Source organism: Malaclemys terrapin, chromosome 15, assembly GCF_027887155.1.
Source record: "Malaclemys terrapin pileata isolate rMalTer1 chromosome 15, rMalTer1.hap1, whole genome shotgun sequence".
Classification (NCBI taxonomy): Eukaryota; Metazoa; Chordata; order Testudines; family Emydidae; genus Malaclemys; species Malaclemys terrapin.
The window spans coordinates 9,085,716-9,099,623 of NC_071519.1; the positions used below are offsets into that span (position 1 = coordinate 9,085,716).

At 51.1% G+C, this 13,908-nt stretch overlaps 2 non-coding genes across 2 annotated transcripts; both read right to left on the bottom strand.

The window, feature by feature from the left end:
• Window positions 1-3,331: 3,331 nt before the first annotated feature.
• On the bottom strand, window positions 3,332-3,405 carry TRNAT-AGU (transfer RNA threonine (anticodon AGU)). The gene has a single exon. It is a non-coding gene; the product is annotated as a tRNA-Thr (tRNA).
• Window positions 3,406-8,567: 5,162 nt separating this feature from the next.
• TRNAS-AGA (transfer RNA serine (anticodon AGA)) lies at window positions 8,568-8,649 on the bottom strand. Its single transcript has one exon. It is a non-coding gene; the product is annotated as a tRNA-Ser (tRNA).
• Window positions 8,650-13,908: the final 5,259 nt, after the last annotated feature.

The following is a 13,908-nucleotide window of genomic DNA, read 5'->3' on the forward strand; positions in this document are numbered from 1 at the left end:
CAGCTCTGTCAGCGACCTGCCCAGTTGCCTCGCTGCCAGGGGATGCAGACATTTCTCTAAGGCGCATGTAACCCTTCTGCCCATCTAAGTTGGCAGCAACAAGGGCCGGGTTCTGTATCTAGGGGTTCCATTTCAATAACACAATGCAAAACCAGCTCGAGCCCCCACCCAGTGACCTGGGACAATTACATACCACCCCCTGGGCACCTCTAAGTGGCAATACTTCCCCTCTCGCAAGCACGGAGTCTGAGTGTAACAGAAAATGTTTAATAACTTGAGGTAAACAACATCAGCATTAAATTGGAAAAACACCACAACTAGAGTTCTTAGACCAAACCATGAGCGAAGACCCACCCCAGCAAATTGGGCCGTGTTCTCTCCCGTTGGTTCTTGAAACCAGCGACCCAAGAATCACCAAAGTCCCAAAAGTCCACCAATCCCAAAGTCTCTTGGGTCCAGCAACCCAAGAATCACAAAAGTCCCAAAAGTCCAACAACCCCCCAAAGTCTCTGTCCATGATCAGTGCAGCCCCAGAGTTCAAAAGGGGGGGGGGTGAGCAGGGTGCTAAGGGGCACCTTACGTGATCCGAGGCCAACCGGCTGCTTCTCCGTGGGGTTCCACCGCAGCCTTCACCACGAACTGCTCCACTCCACCCGCAGTCCCACTCCTGCTGTCCCACGAACTGCTCTGGCAGCTGCTCCGCTCCGCTCCGCTCACCGACCTGTGAGCCGCTCCACTCCAGCTGTCCCTTGGGCCGCTCCCACAAGGCTCTGCTCTGCTCACTGCTCCTCCAGCCGCTCCGCTCCACTCACCCGCTAGGCTAAGTTAGTTTAGCAATATAGCTTCAGGCTCCCCCACTAGTTAACACAGCCTCAGTGATTTCAGCTCTTAGTGATTTCAGCTAGTAGTAGGGGAGCCCCAGTGCTGGTGCACTATTGGCCCAAAGTGAACTCAGCTCAGCAGTCTGTAACTAGACTCCTAATGGAATCAAAGTTAGCTCTGACATTCAACAGTGGAGAGAGGCGGTAGTGCAATTGGTGTTTCAACCCTCCCCTCCCCTCCCCTCAGGGAGGGGCCCATACCATCAGGTACAAATACCTGTCCCCATCCTCTCTCAATTCACTGGGTTTTGTAACCCATGCCCCTTGACAAGCAAATGCTACTTAGGTAATGGTGAATGACTCACTCAGTCCTTCTGTCATACAACAGTTCCACTGGCCTTGATTCACAGAATCAGGGTAACAAAACTTTATTCTTCCTGCCCCAATAACAGAGAAACTGGGGATCCCACACCAGCCAAAGTAACCACTTTGAGTTGCTGTGGTTTCATGCCAGGTGAGTAGGTGTGCCTATGCAAACAAGATCAGCCCCTGGAGTTCTTTTCCACACTCGCCATAATTCACCACCAGATGTCAGGGTAGAGCTCATCCTGACTCTGCTTACACGCATAAAGGGGGCATTTGGCGTTTAAGCGAATGTGAGGAATGTGCAATTATGAGAGGGAATTTCCAGCCTTCTTGCAGCTCCTTTTCAGGGCCTCAGTGGCTTAATGGATAAGGCACTGGCTTCCTAAGCCAGAGATTGTGGTTTCAAGTCCCATCTGGGGTGAAAAACTACTTTCTCCTTGTATATTGCAAAGAAACCTTGGTCTTACTTTTACCAAGGAAAATGGGAGATGTTTGAACACAAAGTACTGCATCTTGGGAACAATCCTCCAGAAATGGCATCTTTCACTCGACAAATGTTTTCTAAACCCTTCAGTAGCAAACAGTTAATACTAGTGTTTCTCTGAGAATAGAGTGAAGAGGAGTGTTTACTCTGACACATCAAAGAGCAAGGCTGTTCTGAAAGAGAATGGAACTCTCTGGAGACAAAGCAGACCTTGAGAATGAGCAAGCAGGGCCAGCTTTAGCAGGTGTGGGGCCCCACGTCGGGAAGCAAATTGTCTCGCGTCCCCCACCCCCCCTCCCTGCCCCATTAGACCCCTCCCCAAATCCCCGCACTGGCCTCGCCCCCAGCCCTGCCCCCTCTCTGCCCCATTGGATCCCTCCCCAAATTCCCACCCTGGCCGGACGTTGTGGGGCCCTCTTAGGCGCGGGGCCCCATTCTGGGGAATCAGCCTAATCGGCTTAAAGCCGGCCCTCTGAGCAAGGGTGTGAAAAGAAGAGCTTCAAATGTGTTAGATGTTAGTTAGGTTGGTCTGGCAAATTTAAAGAAAATACCAATGCTCGTAGACTGATGCAGACACTGGCCATTTCAGATGTTTTACTGAGAGTTCATTGAGAAATATTTTCCTTAATGATGTTATGGAACATTGGGTGGGCTATGAAGGCACCATTCTTCCTGCTTTCGCCCTTTGAGACAACATAGCTCCATGGCATGGGGCCAACACGCACCTTCCAGTCAACTGCTAGAGAAGACAACACAGACAGGGATGGCAGCAGGGCAGACTGGAGCTCCACGAAGATGGTGGGACCAGGTCTCATCAACGGGGAGGTGGCCACCCCAGCATGCACAAGGGTGAGCCAGCGAGTGTGGTGTGTGCTTCAGCGTGCCCCTACTCACTGCAAATGATGGTGGAGGGCAGTTACTGAGTTAGGTTGGTCTGGCAAATTTAGAGCTTGGCTACACTTGCAGATGTAAAGCGCTGGGAGTTAAACCAGCCTTCGGCGAGTGCAGCAGGGAAAACGCTGCCGTGTGTTCACACTGTCAGCTGCAAGCGCACTGGAGTGGCCACATTAGCCGCTCTTGCAACGCCACAGAGAGCAGTGCCTTGTGGTAGCTATCCCAGTGTGCAAGTGGCTGCAACGTGCTTTTCAAACAGGGGGCAGGGGTGGAGTGTGAGAGGGAGTGTGCTGTGTGTACGTGGGGGGAGAGACAGTGTGTTTGGGGGGCTGAGAGTGTGTCAGCATGCTGTCTTGTGTGTTCAGACAGCAGCAGACCCCCCTGTCTCACACACACGCACAACAGCAGCATTACACGTCAGTAGTTAGGGTGCCTGGGGCTGCTTTAATGTGCTCTAACTTGCAAGTGTAGCCAAGCCCCTAGACTTGCGACCTGACACCCAGGGTTATAAGGCAGACATAGTGACCCCCTTACTGGCCTCAGGGAACCCCAAACCCTTGTTACTAGGGGCATTGAGGAGTCTCTGTCCCTTAATAACTTCTGGGAGCTCCACAACTCCAGGCTTACGATTTGATTCTTTCCAATGCTCCTCTCCAAAGAAGCCTTTTCCTTAGCAAGCAATTACTTGGATTGCCAAGAGAAGTCTCTTCTGTGTCCTAGAAAGACAGAGGAAAATGTGAGCAGAGGAGACAAAAGTCACACAACAAGGCACCACTGGGAGTCGAACCCAGGATCTCCTGTTTACTAGACAGGTGCTTTAGCCAGCTAAGCCATAGTGCCTGCCTCAAGGGTTTGGTTACAATTGTTCCACTTGATGGTCTAAGACAACACCTTCAAATTCCAAAGTACAGCTGTTCCCCATTTCCCTCACGACTTGCAGACCTTCGGTGTCTGGCTCTCTGTGCACAGAAAACCACAGCTGAGTTGACAGAGGGCTTCTAACATGAGCTTCTCCCACCAGCCGCTCGGATCATATCAAAACAACAAGGAGTCTGGTGGCACCTTAAAGACTAACAGATTTATTTGGGCATAAGCTTTCGTGGGTAAAAACCTCACTTCTTCAGATATGGCTACTGCCTGATACGCTGATCATATAGTGGTTAGTAAGTGCTCTGAGTTTCAGTTGCAGCAATCTCAGCTCAGCTCTGAGTCGTGGTAACCTTTTCATCAGCTCCAGACTTCTCATTTGCCACTTTCCAAGACTTAGTCGCAAGGAAGGCTCTCTCGGTCTTGAACAAGCACAAGGATTGCGCTGCGAGGTCTTTTCTTTTTATGAGAAGAGATACAAAAAAAGGAGCCGAGCAGACAAGCTAGGTTCAGCAAGGAAGAACTGGCAGGCCAAGCCAGGATCTCCTGGTTAGTAGGAAGGCTCTTCAGCCAGCTCTTCCCAAAGATGACTATCTAGTCGCCTTTTAACAGCCACTGCAGATGTTCACCACAAAAGAGACAAAGAGATGCCAAAATAGAGTTCTCCACTGCCCACAGACATCACATTATCAGGAGCTCCGTACACAGAGAGACCCTGATGGTGGAAAAAGGCTTTGGTAGAGACTCTTCTGATAGCCATTGCCATAGAATGTTTAGCACTTTGTGTTCTGGCTTCAACAGCCACAGATGCAAATTGAGTGATGGGGACATTTTTCTTGTCTCCACATTTGTCGGGTGCCTCCTTTCAACACTTGTCACCGAAAGACCAGTTTCTTTGGCATGCAATGTACAGCTAGGCAAAGGCAGTCTTCTCCATTTCCTCAGCAGATCGACCAAGCTGTGGGGAGAGGAGACACATTCAGCCAGGCACCACTGGGTGCTGGATCCTCAATCTCCTCTTTACCCAGCAAGTGTCTGTTAGGTGGCTTTCCTTTCACCCCCTCCCCTGGTTCTTGTCATGCAGGCAGAAATCAGGAGACCAGACGTCCGAAATGCAGGCAGTGCAATTTTCATTGGGGTTAGTTTCCAGCAGGCATCTCCATAGCTCTACACGCCAGGAGAGTCTGTTTCCAGTGTTCTGTTCCCAGATCTGACACCATACAACATTTATCCACGTCCCCCTTCCCCACTCCTCAGGTATATTTGGGCCTCCCCCACTCTTAGCAGGCCCAAATATACCTGCAGTGCACTCCTTGGTCCCACCTGCTGTAGAATTTTAAGGGCAGCCTTAGCCTGAGAGTGAGACCAGGCCAGGCTCCAGATTGCACCAAGGATGCTCAGGCACTAAAACTGCAGCAGCCACTACGCTGGCTTTTCTGTAATTAGCAGACTTCAAACCCATGCACAGAGACCCCAAGAGATTGCTAGTACATCACCTTAACCACTCAGCCATGACTATTTCGTTCACAGCTATCTCTCACCATACCATGGCTCTGTTCTCACTGAACTATCACTTCCAATTGTTTGCTCAGACCAGCTTCCACAACACACTCACTTGTGTAAGTGTGTCCAGGGCTGAACAGCAAGAGTTCCTGCCCAAGGAGTAATGGATCTAGGGGTTATAGTGGACCACAAGCTAAATATGAATCAACAGTGTGATGCTGTTGCAAAAAAAGCAAACATGATTCTGGGATGTATTAACAGGTGTGTTGTGAGCAAGACACGAGAAGTCATCCTTCCACTCTACTCCATGCTGGTTACGCCTCAGCTGGAGTATACTTGGACTTTAGTAAGGCATTTGATAGGGTCTCGCATGATATTCTTATCGATAAACTAGGCAAATACAATTTAGATGGGGCTACTATAAGGTGGGTGCATAACTGGCTGGATAACCGTACTCAGAGAGAAGTTATTAATAGTTCTCAATCCTGCTGAAAAGGTATAACAAGTGGGGTTCCGCAGGGGTCTGTTTTGGGACCGGCGCTGTTCAATATCTTCATCAACGACTTAGATATTGGCATAGAAAGTACGCTTATTAAGTTTGCGGATGATACCAAACTGGGAGGGATTGCAACTGCTTTGGAGGATAGGGTCATAATTCAAAATGATCTGGACAAATTGGAGAAATGGTCTGAGGTAAACAGGATGAAGTTTAACAAAGACAAATGCAAAGTGCTCCATTTAGGAAGGAACAATCAGTTTCACACATACAGAATGGGAAGAGACTGTCTAGGAAGGAGTACAGCAGAAAGGGATGTAGGGGTTATAGTGGACCACAAGCTAAATATGCGTCAATAGTGTGATGCTGTGGCAAAAAAAAGCAAAATGATTCTGGGATGCATTAACAGGTGTGTTGTGAACAAGACACGAGAAGTCATTCTTCCATTCTACTCTGCGCTGGTTAGGACTCAACTGAAATATTGTGTCCAGTTCTGGGCACCGCATTTCAAGAAAGATGTGGAGAAATTGGAGAGGGTCCAGAGAAGAGCAACAAGAATGATTAAAGGTCTTGAGAACATGACCTATGAAGGAAGGCTGAAAGAATTGGGTTTGTTTCATTTGGAAAAGAGAAGACTGAGAGGGGACATGATAGCAGTTTTCAGGTATCTAAAAGAGTGCCATAAGGAAGAGGGAGAAAACTTGTACACCTTAGCCTCTAAGGATAGAACAAGAAGCAATGGGCTTAAACTGCAGCAAGGGAGGTTTAGGTTGGACATTAGGAAAAAGTTCCTAACTGTCAGGGTGGTTAAACACTGGAATAAATTGCCTAGGGAGGTTGTGGAATCTCCATCTCTGGAGATATTTAAGAGCAGGTTAGATAAATATCTATCAGCGATGGTCTACACAGTATTTGGTCCTGCCATGAGGGCAGGGGACTGGAATCGATGACCCCTTGAAGTCCCTTCCAGTCCTAGAATCTATGAATAAATTGCAGTGAGGGAGGTTTAGGTTGAATATTAGGAAAAACTTTTTCACTAGGAAGGTGGTGAAGCACTGGAATGGGTTACCTAGGGAGGTGGTGGAATCTCCTTCCTTAGAGGTTTTTAAGGTCAGGCTTGACAAAGCCCTGACTGGGATGATTTAGTTGGGGATTGGTCCTGCTTTGAGCAGGGGGTTGGACTAGATGACCTCCTGAGGTCCCTTCCAACCCTGATATTCTATGATTCTATGATTTCCCTTCTGTCTGGAGCATGATTTGAGTGTGTCTGTGGTTAGTGATATCGCTGTAGATTGTTCATTCCCTGCCATGATGATTCAGACAGTCCCTTTCCCAGTCATATCTCCAGCACATCAGTGATTCCAATAGGGCCTTGTCACGGAGTATGGGGGACTCAGGGCCCTGCACCCCCGGCTTCCTGCGATTCACCATGACTCTCAGCCAGCCAGTAAAGCAGAAGGTTTATTTAGACGATAGGAATACAGCCCAAGACAGGTCTTGCAGGCACAGACAACAGGACCCCCCTCAGTTGGGTCCATCTTGGGGTCTCAGGGCACCCCAGCCCCTTGCGAGGTCAGAGCCCCGTCTGCCTCCCAGCCAGCTCCCCAGCCAGCTCCTGAAACTCTCCCCTCAGCGACCCCTCCCACAGCCTTTGTTCAGTTTCCTGGGCAAACGTGTCACCTGGCCTCTAACCCCTTCCTGGGTTTTCATGTTACATGCTCAGGTATTCTCTGTTGGTCAATCTCCCATCCCCCAATGCAGACTATCCTAGCCACACTCCCCTGTCAGCATTCACAGACCACAGTAAGAACAATCCCAGTTCGTCACAGGCCTTCTCTACACTACAAAGTTTTGTCGACAATCAGAAAGCGCTATAAGCAAATCGGTTTTGCATGTTCACATGACGCTCCTGCGGTCGGCAGCTTTTGGCAGGTGCACACCCTGCAATGCCACGAATGGCGACAAAACTGCCCTGGTTTGGTGACAAAATAAAACCACCTCGACGAGAGGCCGAGAGCTTTTTGCAGCAAACTTAAAGCAAGAAAGTATCAGTGTAGACGCTGCTGGTCATTATAGCACCATAACTGGCCTCCGCCAGTATCCCACATGCCTGCCGTGAGCTGGCTGCCCTGCATTCCTGCTACAGAGGCTGGGCCCCTCCCCGTCCATCGCGCCGGGAAGCTCTGACAGCTGAGCCTGCTGCCCTGCTCCGGCAGCCAGGAGCAAATCACTGCCGTGGAATGCGGCTCCCCCGCACTGCGAACACAGAGCCAGGGCGGGAGCTTCCTTACAGTGGGGGGGCCCCCGGCGTCTGAACTGCGGCCCCACCCCCTCACAACGCCCCTTTCTCCAAGGCCCCTCACTCACTCCACCCCTTCTCCCTAAGACCCCACCCCTCCCCTCCCCCGAGGCCACACCCACAGAACGCCTCTTCCCCCCAAGACTCCGCTTTGTCCCCCCTTCCGTCATTCATCCTTACAGCTGCTAAAAAGTGGTGGGGGCATGGCCCTCTAACCCCCCATTTCCGGCACCCGAGAGCTAGGCAGGCAGCAGCGTGTGAGAGAGAGAGAGAGAGAGAGACTGCTGTGTTGTGCTGTGCTGTGCTGAGCTGTGCCATTGATTGAAGCGGGGGCTGATGTCGGGGCTGTCCCCCTCCCCTGCCTCAGGACTGGTTGCTTCCAGCAGCTGTCTGAACGTAGAGACAGCGTGCCGACACACTCCCTCTTCCCCAGCACCCACACGGTCTCTGCCCCGTCACGCACACTGCAGTTGAAAAGCAGCTGCAATCTAGTAGGAGGCCCATGGAACAATGGGATAGAGAAACCTGCATCATGTGATGCTGTACCGGCCCCTGAGGCATTGCAAACCTTTCTCAAAGCACCCTGCGGCCAGTTGCACAGCAGGATAGCTACCCACAGTGCACTGCTCTCTGTGGCAATGCAAGAGCTGCTAGCATGGATATGCTCTGGTGACACAAGAAGAAGAGTGTGGACTTGCAACAGCGGTTTAATTAGAAACGCTTTAACTAGAGTGGCATAGCTCTGTGGTGTAGACATAGCCTGACAGTGAGACAAGACCTACTTCTGTTAACAGCAAAGATGATCAGGCACTGAAACTAAAGAACCACCAGCTCCTCCGTAGTTGGCAGGATTTGAACCTGCGCAGGGCGACCCCAATGGATTTCTAGTCCATCGCCTTAACCACTCGGCCACAACTACCTGCTTTAGACAGATTTCTCACTACACTCTAGTTCTGTTCTCACTGATCATTTCCAATTGTTTCCTCAGACCAGGTTCCACAACACACCGTGCCATTGTGTACGGGTGTTCATGGCTGAACAGCGAGAATTCCTGCCCATTTCCCTTCCGGCTGGAGCAGGATGAGAGTGTGTTTGTGTTAATGACATTGCTGTAGATTGTTGTTCATTTCCTGCCTTGATAATTCAGACAGTCCCTTTCCCATCATATCGCCAGCACATCAGTGATTGCAATAGCAGGGGGCAGGTTTTCTCTGAGGCACTGAGCTTTGCCAGGGGGTTGGTGGCTCCTTTCTTTCCTCACCATGGAGTAAACTCAGCTTTTTATTCCACCCTTGATGTTTCATGGACTAACAACAGCAGGAGAAAGAAAGAGCCGAGCCAATATCTCCCTGGCAGAGGTGAAGGTGCCACGTCCCATCTGTCTGACCATCGCCATTGCAGGAGAGAAGGTTCACTGGAATCGAACGCCCTGGCTCAGACCAGAGACACAGGGAGGTTTTGCTGTTCATGGATATGTGCAAAGGAAATTGTGTTTCTGTGTGAAACTAGGGATGGAAATGAAATGCCCACAGGGTGGCGCTATGCCCTACTGCAGTGGTTTTCAAACTGCGGGTTGTGACCCAGTCCTGGGTTGTGGAATGGAAACCACTGTGTCACAGCGGTTCTGGTCAGCACCGTCAACCAGGCCATTAAAAGTCCGGTCGGTGGCGCTGCCCGGCTAAGGCAGGCTAGTCCCTACCTGTTCTGACACTGTGCTGCGAATGGGAGCTGGGGGGCGGTGCCTGTGGGCAAGAGCCGCGCGGAGCCACTTGTGCACGTCCACCTAGAAGCTGGACCTGCTCCTGGCCGCTTCCTGGGCACAGTGCACGGTGCCAGGACAGCCAGGAAGCCTGCGTTAGCACCCCCGCTGCGCCGCTGACCGGGAGCCCCCACTCCCCAATCCCCTGCCCCAGCCCTGAGTCCCCCCAAACCCAGAGCCCCTTCCTTCACCCGAAATCACTCAGCCCTGTCCCCAGCCCGGAGCCTGCACCCAGAGCCCTGACCCCCTCCCACACCCCAACCCCTGCCCCAGCCCTGAGTCCCCCCAAACCCAAAGACCCCTCCTACACCCCAAATCCCTCATCCTTGGGCCCAGCCCAGAGCCTGCACCCTCAGCCCAGAGCCCTGACCCCCTCCCGCACCCCAACCCCTGCCCCAGCACAGAGCCCCCTCTCACACCCTGAGCCCCTCATTCCCATCCCACCTCCCAGCCCTCACCGCTGCACCCCAACCCTCTGCCCCAGCCCAGAGCCCCCTCCCACACCTCTCATAAAGAAGTGGGTTTTTTATCCATGAAAGCTTATGCCCAAGTAAATCTATCAGTCTTTAAGGTGCCACTGGACTCCTGGACTCCTTGTTGTATTTATTAATGAAGTGTCAATAAAAGGTGAGAATCTGATCGTGTCAGTGTCACACTAGAGGGCGCTGTGATGGTTTTAAGTTTGTCATCTAAACCCAGCCACCACCTAGCAGGTGTTTTAACCTCTTCTTCTCTTACCATTGCTCATTATCAGAGAAGGGGGGAGAGAGAGTGAGGAATAGAAACAGAGACCCAGTGACTGGAGCAAACATTTCTTTGCTCCTTGCTTGGCTCTGTCAGTTATTTGGGTACAAACTCACCCACCACCCACTGTCTCTCCGAGGCTCAATGGGGAGGAAGAGCTCAGCTGTCAGTGGTAGTTGGGGAGCTCGGGACATTACTGTTAGCTGGGACCCCAGACTCACTCCTCATCCAGCTCCATCCTGTCCTGTGCACCCCAAACCCTTCCCCTGTGTGATTCCTGCTGCAGCTCACATTCCCCAAGACTTTCCCCCACCCCAGACCCCTCTCCTACATTCCCCATCTGGACCCTCAATGCCCCCCAGACACTTTCTAAGAACAGAAGAACGGCCAGACTGGGTCATACCAGTGGACCATCTAGCCCAGTGTCCAGTCTTCTGACAGTGGCCAATGCCAGGTGCCCCAGAGGGAATGAACAGAACAGGTGATCATGAAGTGATCCATCTCCTGTTGCCCATTCCCAGAATCTGGCAGACAGGGGCTAGGGACACCTCAGAGCATCGTTTTGCATCCCTGCCCATTCTGGAAGCTAATAGCCATTGATGGACCTATCCGCCATGAACTTATCTAGTTTTTTAAAAACCCTGTTATAGTCTTGGTCTTCACAACATCCTCTGGCAAGGAGTTCCACAGGTTGACTGTGCCTTGTGTGAAGAAATACTTCCTTTTGTTTCTTTTAAACCTGCTGCCTATTATTTTCATTTGGTGACCCCAGTTCTTGTGTTATAAGGATTATATAACACTTTGTTATTTACTTCCTCTACACCAATCATAATTTTATAGACCTCTAGCATATCCACCATTAGTCATCTGTTTTCCCAGCAGAAAAGTCCCTGTCTTATTAATCTCTCCTCATATGGAAGCTGTTCCATGCCCCTAATTATTTCTGTTGTCCTTATCTCTACCTTTTCCAATTTCAATATATCTTCTTTGAGACAGGGCGACCAGATCTGCATGCAGTATTCAAGATGTGTGTGTGTGTAGGGATGGGGCGTGGCCTCCCGCCCAGATGGATGGAGGGTCAGCTGCACCCCCCCACAGTGGGCAGAGCCAGGACCCCCACGCCTGCCCCGCTGGAAGCAGAGGGGCGGAACAGGAACCGGAAGCATAAAAGGCAGAACCTCCAGCTCAGTTGGAGATGAGCCACTGGAGGGGAAGGACGTGTCCCACCTGCTGCTGGAGCTCTGACCTGACAGTGACTGAGACCTGGAGGGACTGCCAGAGCTGCCGGTTGCACTCAGAGACACTGAGGAGTCACTGGGGCTGCCCTTAGCTCTTTACCCCAGCGAGATGAATGACGATCCCGGGACCCAGGTAACACCCCCCTCCCCTCCAAATGGGAGTGTAGGAAGTAGCCCAGGGGAGCCGAATATAGTTTGGTTGTGTTGCTGACTGCTGGTGGCCAGCATGTTGCGGCCGGATTTCCCCGCTCACCCAGTGGTGGAATACTCCCTCCCCCACCCTTAGGGCCCTGGGCTGGGACGTGGTCAGTTGGGTGGGCCTGCATCCCCCTACCCCTGCCACCCCTGCATCCCCCTACCCCTGCATCCCCCATCCCCAGCATAGGCCAAGAGACCTCTGTTTGTCGGCAGTCTGCCAGAGCCAGGTCCCCCGTCTGTTTGCTGCCGCGCCCTGTTTGAGGGTCTGGGCATATAGATGCAGTATTGCTCTGTCCTGAAGACAGGCCAGAGCCTGCTGACTTTGCTGCCCTGCCCTGTCTGAGGGCCTGGGCATCTAGACTTTGCTGCCTTGCTCTGTTTGGAGGCCTGGGCATATAGACTCGTTACTGCTCTGTCCTGAATACAGGCCAGAATCTCCTAACTGTTTGCTGCTCCGCCCTGCCTGAGGGCCAGGGCATATCGACATTGCTGCCTGTCATAACTAAAAGGGAAGGGTAATAGCCCTCCTGTGTACAATACTACTGGCCAGAGACACCAAAATCCTTTTACCTGTAAAGGTTAAGAAGCTCAGGCTGACACCTGACCCAAAGGACCAGTAAGGGGACAAGATACTTTCAAATTTTGGTGGGGGGAAGGCTTTTGTTTATGCTCTTTGTTTTGGGGGTTGTTCACTCTTGGGACTAAGAGGGACCAGACATCAATCCATGATCTCCAAATCTTTCTGAACAAGTCTCTCATATTTCAAACTTGTAAGTAAACAGCCAGGCAAGGCGTGTTAGTTTTATCTTTGTTTTCTCAACTTGTAAATGTTCCTTTGGCTAGAGGGTTTATCTCTGTTTGCTGTAACTTTGAACCTAAGGCTAGAGGGGGTTCCTCTGGGCTCTTTAAATTGGATTACCCTGTAAAGTTATTTTCCATCCTGATTTTACAGAGATGATTTTTACCTTTCTTTCTTTAATTAAAAACCTTCTTTTTAAGAACCTGATTGATTTTTCCTTGCTTTAAGATCCAAGGGGATTGATCTGGACTCACCAGGAATTGGTCGGGGGGGGAAGGGAAGGGGGGGAGAAATGATTAATTCCTCCTTGTTTTAAGATCCAAGGGGTTTGGATCAGTGTTCACCAGGGAATTGGTGGAGGAGTCTCTCAAGGCTACCCAGGGAAGGGAATTAGCACATTGGGAGTGGTGGCAGCAAAAGCAGATCTAAGCTGGTAGAGAAGCTTAGAGGTTTTCATGCAGGTCCCCACATCTGTACCCTAAAGTTCAGAGTGGGGAAGGAACCTTGACACTGCCCTACCCTGATTGTAGGCCAGAGCCCTCCAACTGTTTGGTAGCCCACCCTGTGAACAGACCGGGACCTCCTAGACTCAGTACTGTGCTACCCCGCAGAGTGGGGGAGACCCCAGTGCTAATTCCCCCCTGAACTGTGCCCTTTGCAAGGGGCATGGCCTCCCTCCCAGACAGATGGAGGGACAGCTGCAAACACCTTACAGCGTCCCATGGATTGATATAGAGATAATCGGATCTTTTCTGTCTTCTTATCTATCCCTTTCCTGATGATTCCCAGTGTTCTGTTCTCTTCCTAGCAACCTGACCTGTCTCCCCAGGTCCATCTCCCCAGGATCTATGAGATTCTCTGCTGCATCTTTGTGAGCAAGCAATGTTTTCTGTTACGAGAAACCCCCCTGAGTTGCTGGGGGTTCCCTCCTCCACTCTACAGTGTTGACCTAATTTGGTAGTGTAGACAAGCCCTGTCACAGGGAGAAGACAAAGCAGTTGTTTTTTTTTGTTAGAGCTGGTGGTGTGGCTGAACAGTCTAAGGTTCTGGATTAAGGCTCTAGTCTCGTTGGTGGTATGGGTTTGAATCCCAACACTCTTGCCATGAATGCAGAATGGAGCTTCACTCCTCTTTTGGGGCTTCCTTGATCCTTTAAACCCAGATCCTCCTGATCAGTTTTCTTGTCCTCTCCTCCATCTATGCATCCCTCTAGTTTAAAACTGACAGCCAGCACCCTAGTACTGGAGCATCTTTCACATCACTAGCAAAGTCCAGCACTGGAGTTCATGGAGGCTCTGGTCCCTCTCCCTTATGGGGATACAGAGAGCTGGGCTGGAAGGGGAGTTAGATTTGGGCGGGGGGGAGAGGAGGAAACAGGAAGGACGTAGACAGTGAGAGATGGGGAGAAAAGGTCATTTCAGTTACTGACACTACAGTCCT